We start from the raw sequence: 10,161 nt of genomic DNA, 5'->3' as shown, positions 1-10,161 counted from the left end.
GTAGTTGGAACGTCAAAATATTATTGTTAATTAAAGAAAACCAGATACCGCGAGTGAATGAATTTATTTCTTGTCTATGTATAAGGGAAGATACAAAAGTCTGGGCTCATTGAAATCATTCCTTTGACATGCACCTTAACTATCTAGGGCCAGTATCCTGTTCTTTCCCTCAGGGTGCACTGCTGGGGGTGGTGCACCATTGGTGGTAGTGACTGATGGCTTGGTGGCCTCAGCATCCTTTGTTTTCTGATAAGGCAGGGAACGTTTTGTCTTTCACACACCTACAAAGCAGATGATTTGGGCAAATTCTTTGATCTTGCTTTGCCTCAATTTCTTTAACTATAAAGTGATACATGAATATTATTTACTATATAAGGCCATTGTATGGAACAGATTAGAAAATCTTTATAAAACACTTAGAAGGCTGTCTGGCACATTATGAACTCCCAATAGTTTCAACATTTTTTATTATTACTGCTGCTGTTTTTGTTGATGGTGGCAGTGAAAATTTTTTTTTAAAATGCAGAGGCATAAAGAGTAGTTGGAAGAACATTTATTCAGTAATCTAAGAAGGATGTAGTAAGATTTTGATGTAAAGTAATAGTGGTGACTGTAAGATAATAAAGATGTGTTGTTTTAATCTACTAAATTAGTGGTAATTTGCTATGACAACAATAGGAAACTAATATAGATGTTGATACCCAGAAATGGGATGCTGTGGTAAAAAGTACCTACAAATGTGGAAGTGCCTTTACAATTAAGCAATGGGAAGAAGCTGGAAGAATTCTGAGGAGCATGATTTTAAAAGCCTAGTTTGCCTTGAACAGACTGTTAGTAGAAATATGAATGTTAACAACTGCTGATAAGAGCACTGAGGAAAAGAATATGCTTTCTTAGAGAATGCTTAAATCATCATAAACAGACCTCTACCTGATTCAGATGCTTTAGGTAACGAGCTTTGGAACTTCTCATCTGATAATTTAGATAAGATGTTGAACTTTGAGTTGATGCTGTAATGAGTTGAGACTTTTAGGGATGTTGCAATAGAGTGAATGCATTTTGCGTGTGGTGAAAATGTGAATCTTTGGGGTCAGATGGGGGACTCTGATAGGTAGGATAAAGGCCCCCAATGATGTCCATGGCTAATGGATGTGTTACCTTACGTGGCAAAAAGAACTTTGCAGATGTTTAAATTACACATCTTGAGATAGGGAGATTATTCTGGATAATTTGGGTCGCCCTACAGGGTTCCTTATAAAAGTGAAAGGAGGTAGGACAATCAAGGTCAGGAGAGAGATTTAAATATCTTACTTGCTGGCTTTAAGAGAGAAGAATGAGCCATGAGCCAAAGAATCTAAACAGCCACTAGAAAGGGGAAAATTAAAGAAAGCTGACTCTTCCCTAGAGCCTCCAGAAGGAATGTAGCCCTTCTGACACCTCTATTTTAGCCCAGTAAGACCCACTGCAGACTTCTGACATCCACAACTGTAAGATGATAAATTTGTGTTGTTTAAAACCTTAATACATGGTGGGAATTGAAAGGAAGAAAATATTATGAAGAATCAGCAAAACTTGGTGACTGATTTGGTATTGAGAGTGGAAACAAATGAAGACATTGATAATGTTCCCATCATTTCAGGCCAGAGTGGGAGAGTAATGTCTCCTTTCATAGACATTTGTTAATTAAAATATTTTATTATTTGAAAAAGCCCTTCACCATTCTCACTGCATAATGAAATTCCACTCTCTATTTTGTCTCAGTTATAACTGCCTTGATTAATTTTGGTGTTATCACACTTATGCTAATATCTCATCTTTATAAAATACCATTGAACCTGTGACTGTTTACACTATGATGTAGGGATTCACTTCTGTGTAGAAAATGAGGCTCATAACAGCAGGCACATTGCCCTCTAACTCTACAAGGCAAAATTGAATAAAATAAAGCTTGAAGTGAAGAAAAATTAGAATTTTTATTCAGTTCCCAAATGCAGTGTGCCTTTCATCACAGAAGAACAGAGCTTTAGAAAGGACAGAAAGAATGTCTCCCCATGTCTGACCCACAGTTCTGTACATATGCTAATCAGCCTTATAAGAGGAGCTTGCTTCTCCATTTCAGGAAACATCTTTTCTATGTTTTCCAAAAGAAGTGATTTTATAAATATTTTTTAAGTTGGTGTAGCATACTACCTCAGTCAATAGCCCTCTACTTCACCACTGATGAAAGTTACGCAAAGATTAAGGAAAAAAACTCCAGGTGAATTACAAAGTGGAAACCTATACATACTTCGGTGTTTGTGCTCCCTCCAGGATGTATAATTCCTTCCCACCACCTTGCTGTTGCATGAGATGCCCTACCACTTGTGATTTTCTTGGATATAGTTAGTCAATAATTCCAAGTATATTTTGCATTATTGTTTCCTACTTAGGAGCCATGATGTAATTTTGACCTGTACCTAAGCTTATCTTCTTTCCAGTAAAGTAATAGAACAAGGTCTTTGAAATTTCACTTATACAGACATACGTACACAAACTTCAAATAGTTATTTAATGTACGACAGTCAAGACACTGTTAATCTTTAAGAAATTTACAGTGCAGTTGCTCTTTGTTGCTTCTGGGTAATAATGGCTTAATTGAGTAATAATCTTGTTTCCTTTCCCACTCAATATAAAAAATACCTTTTGTGATTGATTAAATTCCAAGGCAAAGACATCTTAACCAATTGTGAATATAGTTAATGGAGTTTAATAGATTTAATTGTAAATATTAGTGGTTTTAAATTATAGAGCCAACTTTAAAAGGCAGTGTGAGGTTTAGGGGGAAAAAAAAAATCATGCCTGCAAACTTCACACCAGACTCCATGTGAATCTCAGCTTTGTCTGTCCTACTAGTGTTAAGCTGGACAAGTTAGTGAAACTCTTTGGGTCTCAGTATTCTTTTTTTTTTTTTTTCATGCTTTGTAATCAGCATATTAAGGAGGCATTCATACATGTCAAGAATTGCTTAAATTCTGATATCCAGATTTAAGCTTGTGAACACAAGACTTTAAACATACAATTAAAGCTATTCATAATTTGCTATACTACCAACATTAAATTACAGTTACTTTGGAGCATAAGTTAAATGGTTTAAAGTAAGCCTGTAACATACCTGCAAAACACCTTCCTAACTCATACATGCAAATTACTTCTCCATGTAAAGGTCTCATCACTCTAACCTCTAAGTTACCCTGCTCCAGAAGTAGCTACTCCAAGGCTTACTGTGGTCCAAAGAGAAGGAGAAAAAAAAAAAAAGTAACCAGGACCAATAGCTAGATATATTTAAAAAAAGATGGCACAGCAGAAGGGAATGCAATTCTACAAGTGCAAGCCCTCAAGAAGCAGCATGCTATATGATAAACCCCTTCTTTAGAAAGGTATCGTTTCTATCACTGATACCACAGGCTAAATTAAATTATATAGCATGCCATCTTCAAGTAACAGTTGAGGCAAGAGAATAAATGCAGAGGCATCACAATGAATCCCACTTAATACCACTATACAGACCAACACTTTTCTACGAATTCTTTGTCTGACTGCCAGTTAAATACAGTTTTAACTTCATAGCTTAACAATTAAGGGTCATACACTGAAGTCAATACATATACCTGGCATTTCAGTCTAAGCTATTCCATGTACATAGCTGAAATCAATTACAAAGTATGGTCTAACAAATGCTAGGGGAAATATTTTAAAGTAGTTTTTACAAGTATTAGACTTATCTTGCGCACTGAAGTCATCATACATACAGGGCAAAGTCAGAGCTTTTATATTTGAGTTTATTCTTCATTTAACTTTTAAAACACTACTATAGTTGAATATTAAAACAAACAATAGAAAGTAGTGAGCATATTATGATTGTAGTCCTTCACTCAATCACTACTGCAAATAAAATGCCAGCAGTGAGTGTTATTCACTGGCCCCATTAGGAGATCTGACACTGAACCACCCCGAGGATGATGTTCATCATCCTCATATGCTTCTCCATTGTAATGGCGCCATCTTTCCTGATTTGGATCAAAGTCCACTAGTTCTACCTGGTCCATTTCATCAGTCTCTTCCACTTCCTTCCTCTCAGGTAGGAGTTTTTCCAGCAAAGAGAGTTTATCAGGGGAGAGAAAGCCATTCTCAGGAAAGTTTACCTTAAATTCAATGATTAGGCGACCCTTTTCATATAGACTACGATAAATCTGCATGCCTTCATTTAGTACACACTTGATATCTCCATGCTTGACAATCTGACTTGGATGAGAAGTGATGACTATAGTTTGGTTGTCAAGAGTAGATATTGGCTTTTGGAAGCCACACAATGCCTCAACCAGCTGTATGTCCATACACATGAAAAGGTCTTCTCCTCGTCAAGTAAAAACAGCATGGTCCTTCTAATCTAAAACAATGATAATATCTCCTGGCTCCAGTCCTGGTTCTTGGTCTCCTTCACCATGGAATGTTATCTTCTGGGCATCTTTCATGCCTTTGTCAATATGAACTTCTAGAATTTTCTTCTCTCAAACTATCTTCCTTCCATTGCAACTTTTACATCTATCTTTAGGACTGATCCACTCCCCATGGCCCTGGCACTCCACGCAGACAGACTGAATTTGCTGAACCATTCCAGGTCCTATTTGATGAATTCTTATTTGCATTCCAGTACCTCGGCTATTGGGACAGCACTAACCCTCCTTTCTTACCACCTCGGCCTTCACATATGTCACAAATCACATTCTTTTGCAGAGCTAGTTTTCTTGTTGCACCATTATATAAATCTTCTAAGGTTACTGTGAGTTGATGCACATTTTTACCTCTCCTTTCTCTCTGCATCCTGCCTCTTCCTCCAAAAAACATATCAAAGAGGTCCATGGAGGAGCCAAAACCACCACCTGCTCCACCTTCTTTAATTGCCTGCTCTCCTCCTTTGTCATATAATTCCCTTTTCTTTGCATCTGAGAGCACTTCGTAAGCTTGAGAAATCTGTTTAAACTTCTCTCCTTCATTTGGATTCCTATCAGGGTGGTACTTCAAGGCCAGTTTCCTGTAAACCTTTTTCAGTTCTTCTTGGGTGGCATTGGGTTTGACCCCCAAAACATCATAATAAGTGGTTTCTTTCAGTATTTCCTACAGCTGGTGAGCGGGCTGATGCCGGTGTAGGGGAGCAGGAAGGAGCGCGTTGCTGTGCGCAGCTCGGGCAGCTGCCGCTCCTCCGCCTTTTCATCAAGCGTTCTGGAAAGTTCCCGGTCTCAATATTCTTATATGTAAAATTTAAATAATAATACCTACCTTGCAGGATTATTTTGAGGATCAGCAATATCATATTGTGCATATAACATAATAGCACATAGTAAGTATTCAGCAAATGATGTTTGTTATGTAGATAAAATTCTTCCCCACACTAAGTCATCTGAGCGATGATTACAGAACTTTTTTACCTTTGATTTAAAATTTCACAGGTATATTGGACATGAAATGAAAAAGTGCTAAATTCAATTTTGATGGTTCCTATCTGGTGCTATTAATCCAAAGTCTATAATCATTCACTAAATTTTTCACATTAGTAAGGAAATATCATTTCTTTCCCCATCTAAGATTGTTGTGGAAAACATTTTCCTTTTATAATAAAATATTCAACATTATTGACCTAAAACATTTTCTGGTCAGTATCTTGACTTGTGAATTGAATTGCAATAAAAGAAATTGTCAACATGTGTCAAATTCTAGATAAACATGAAAATTTGTGGTGACTGACATTTAGCTGTGTGTCTTAATGCTTTACGAGTAATAGTCTCCTCACTTTATGGAATCAGTCCCTTATTTAAAGTGACAGTTTATGAATAACAAGAATTTTCAAGAGCAACCTTACACAAAGTAATTTTTGTCTCATTTTCTTTTGTAATAAATGGCTACTGCATGTCGTCATAGTTTCATTTTCGTGTACTTTTTGTTACAGCCATAAATGTAAAAATTAAAGAAACCTACTGACACTATTTTAAATTCTTATTTCTACCCTCCACTGTTCATCAGTGGTTCAATATAGAATCCTAGCTATCTTAATCATTGCCTTTAGCAGAAATTATTTCAACATCAAGCAATCTTTTATTCTGGAAAGTATTTCCTTATACTACTTCTAAGGTCCCACAGTGTACAATATTTGAATATTGTGGAGCCCACATTTAAATTCTCAACAGGGTTTTAATTAGGGCTTGAACAATGCTAATGCACTTATTTTTTCTTCTGCTCTTAATGAAGCAAACTCACATCAAGAACATACACAGTTTATAAACTGCATTGATTTCTCAAATATTTTCTCCTGTACTTTTCTTTTTTTTAATGTAAGGGTTTTTTTCCATTTACTTATTTATTTATTTATTTGGCTGCATTGGGTCTTCGTTGCTGCACGCGGGTTTTCTCTAGTTGTGGTGAGCGGGGGGCTACTCTTCGTTGCGGTGCGCGGGCTTCTCATTGCGGTGGCTTCTCGTTGTGGAGCACGGGCTCTAGGCACGCGGGCTTCAGTAGCTGTGGCACGTGGGCTCAGTAGTTGTGGCTCATGGGCTCTAGAGCGCAGGCTCAGTAGTTGTGGCCCATGGGTTTAGTTGCTCCACGGCATGTGGGACCTTCCTGGACCAGGGCTCGAACCCGTGTCCCCTGCATTGGCAGGTGGATTCTTAACCACTGCGCCACCAGGGAAGTCCTGTCTCCTGTACTTTTATATGGCTAAAGTTTATCCATCTATCTTATATTCGTGGTATTTCATTTTTTTACTTCTTTATACTCCAGGAAAGACAGATAAATATTTTGGGAAGAAAGTATCTGGCGCATGTGTATGTGGGTGTTCATTTTTCAGTATGAGAATAAATAATCAAAACATGCTATTTAAATTTATGTGTTCTGCTTTCTTGAAGACCCAAATGCCCTATAACTGATTGCCTGTAAATATTTGATAAGCAAAGGGGAAAATACAAAAAAAACCCCGAAGTTTAAAGATTCTCTTTCAGAATATTATACTAATTTCAATCACATATACTTCATCAAATTTTAAATGAATTCCCAGTCTCTGTACCTGTCCCAGACTTTCCTGTCTCTGTGACTTCGTTCACTTCTCCCCAGCTGCCTGAAATGCCAATCACTTTCTCTTTATACTCCATTCCTCCGAAAATGCTATATATTTGTTGGCATATGCTGTGGTATCTGTTTGAAGATATGAATTTGGCTACAGAAGAGTAAGATGATCATGGGCTCATTAAAACATAAACATGAAAGGAGGCATAGCTAACAGGTAAATGAATGGAAGGAGACAAGGCAAATATAGACATGTCTCAAAATCTTGTTTGACTGATTGGAAAAGCTGGAAATGAAGTTCAAAAAAAGAAACCAAAACCATAATGTTCCATGTAGGAAAGTGATTTTAGAAAAAAACCTGGACTTAAAGGAAACACTAAGTCATGCAGAGGAAAAAAAGGATTGAAGGTTAATCCAAAAGCAAAAGTTTAATGTAAACACCTAGATGACACTTTAGTTGCCGGCAACAGTAAAGGTAAGCAGTTATTTTTAGATATCATAAAGGCTAACAGAGGGTTAATGCTGCCAAGCATCATTGAATTTTGATGTTATATAACCCTGAGAGCATTTATTTAACATTGATGGGAAACGTTCCATAATAAAATGAAACATAATATCCAGTCTAAAGCCAAACAAAAATTAGAAGTAAATCAGACAGATACCAGATGATAAGATAAATGCTGATACACATATCCGAATCTATTCAGTACTGATTGGGTGTAACAATATAGGAATCACTATTGCCTTATGAGTGAATACTAGAAATATTAACCCGAGGACAGCAAAGTTACTGTCTTTAGTAACTTACTAAACATCTCATGACATTGCAGATCCCTTGGCTTCTGGAGCTGCTCAGTCAGGGTCAATACCTGTGAGATGATGGAAAGGTTACCTGACTTAACCTCCGTTTCCCTACAATTACATTTGCAAAAGTGCTTTATAAATTGAAACAATGTAATCCAGTATTATAGAACAGTATGCTGTATATAGAATCCAAAGCTTAACAACTATGTTGAGTGAAGAAGAAATCATACTTCATAAAGAAATTGATTTCACTCAGATAACATTAATCAAGAAACAAAATCTCATTAACTTTGCAAGTTGTTTAACCTAGATGAAATTCACTTTTAGATAGAGTTTAAGATAAAGTTTATGGGGTTAGATAGGGTTAGTGGTCTTTATGGAAGAGTTAATAGTACCTGGCTTTAAGGGCTTTGAAAGGGTTCATCTTTTATATAAGATGAGATGAATAATATTTCTGACTCAGAGAAAGGCCCAGAGAAGATGCTCAAGAAATGTCACTTTCTTAACACACTGCCTGCCCTTCATATGTGTAAAAAGGCCCATATGTCCTACAGTCTGCCAAATAACCTTATATCCTTTTATTCAAATCATTTTAAAGTAGGTTCTTAATATATTGAACCATTGCATGTGACTTCTGTACATTGTAGCCACTGGGTATAGAGTTTCTGACTATCCCTTTCTTGGGATTTGCTTTTTACCCCTGGTTGTTATAAATGGCATGACAAATTGTTCTACATGCTAGATCCATAATTCGAAGAAGGAAAAGACATTTAGTTCCTAGTCAGAGAAATTTGATATGCTCTTCCAGGTTTGATGACCACCATAATTAATACCTTCATACATTTAAGCATTTCTATTTAAAATGGATACAATACATTCATTGAAGTGGGAGAAAGTATATTTTTTCTTTACATCACTTCATGTGGTACTTAATGAAGACACATTAACCTGGAAAACATGAACCCTAGAACTTTTCTCAAGAAGACTGTCCATGAGGCCCTTGTTGCAAAATCCAGTGGAGCCCTTTAGTTGATTTTAGGTAGTATTTTGTTTTGTTTTGTTTTTACCTTTTCTCCAGCATTCGACGGTGTAGCCTTCTCAGAGTTCAGTTAAAGACAGTGGTTCTCAGTGTGTGGTCTGAGCACCCCTGGGGTTCCAAGACCCATTCTGAGCATCTGCAAAATCAAAACTATTTTCACAATATTATGAAGACATTTTTGGCACTTTTCACTGTGTTCATATTTGTACTGATTGTGTAAAATCAATGTTGGTAGAACCATCGGCACCTTATCACCAACCAAGGCAGAGGCCCCAAACTATACCACAGTTTTTCACTACAACATGCAGTTAATACAAAATAAAGTCATTTCACTGAATAACACCCTTCGTGAAATAGTAAGAAATATTAATTTTATTAAATCCCAACTCTAGAGCACATGCGATTTTAACATTCTATATGACAAAATAGAGCGTGCATATTAAGCAATTTGGTATCCTTTCCTGGATACCAAAGGAAAACTCTTGTGCAATTGAATTGTAAGCTTCTGGATTAGCTGCTTTATTCATGGAACACAATTTTTACTTGAAAAAACAACTAACAGGTAGACCATGGTGATTTGGATTTGAGTATTTGTCAGACATTTTGTTGAAAACAAATGTAGTGAACCTGTTTCTTCAATGAAGACAACTGACAGCATGTTTTGCCAATGATAAAATTTGAGCTTTCAAGAGAAAATTAGAATATTGGAAAACTTGTATCTGCCACCATGCACTTGACAGCTTCCCAGTACTTTTCTGATGAGAACAGCAGTGATATTGATAAACGTAATTTTTAAATATTATATATCAAAATATGTCAACATTTGAAAGATCTACGTAACTAGTAAGCTAGTATTTTCCAAATGACCTGCAAGAGATGATACAAACTGATGCAAAGTTAAGGATTCTTTTGAAGTTCAAGATAGACCAAGGAATTTTAATGCAATACAATACAAGAAGTTATTTGATATGGTTTTAGATGTCACATTGTAACTAACCTTCAGGAAACTATCACCAGTCAAGTTCTGGTGTAATATCAAAGAAGAATATTTACAATTATCATAAAAAGCTATGAAAATACTCAACTCTTCTCCAGCGAAATATCTATGTGTGGCCAGGTTTTCTTCATATACCTGAACTCAAACAACATATTGCAGCAGAATAAATGCAAAAGCAGATACGAGAATTCATCTGCCTTATATTAATCTGTACATTAAAGAGATTTGT

The 10,161-nt window shown here is 36.3% G+C and overlaps 1 pseudogene; it reads right to left on the bottom strand.

Moving 5' to 3' along the window:
* Nucleotides 1-3,906: 3,906 nt before the first annotated feature.
* On the bottom strand, nucleotides 3,907-7,178 carry LOC133077048 (dnaJ homolog subfamily A member 1-like; annotated as a pseudogene).
* Between the last annotated feature and the right edge of the window lie 2,983 nt (nucleotides 7,179-10,161).

Source organism: Eubalaena glacialis, chromosome 17 (assembly GCF_028564815.1).
Source record: "Eubalaena glacialis isolate mEubGla1 chromosome 17, mEubGla1.1.hap2.+ XY, whole genome shotgun sequence".
NCBI classification, from domain to species: domain Eukaryota; kingdom Metazoa; phylum Chordata; class Mammalia; order Artiodactyla; family Balaenidae; genus Eubalaena; species Eubalaena glacialis.
Note: the sequence above shows the minus strand (reverse complement) of the source record. Positions and strands in the feature narration are given on the sequence as shown.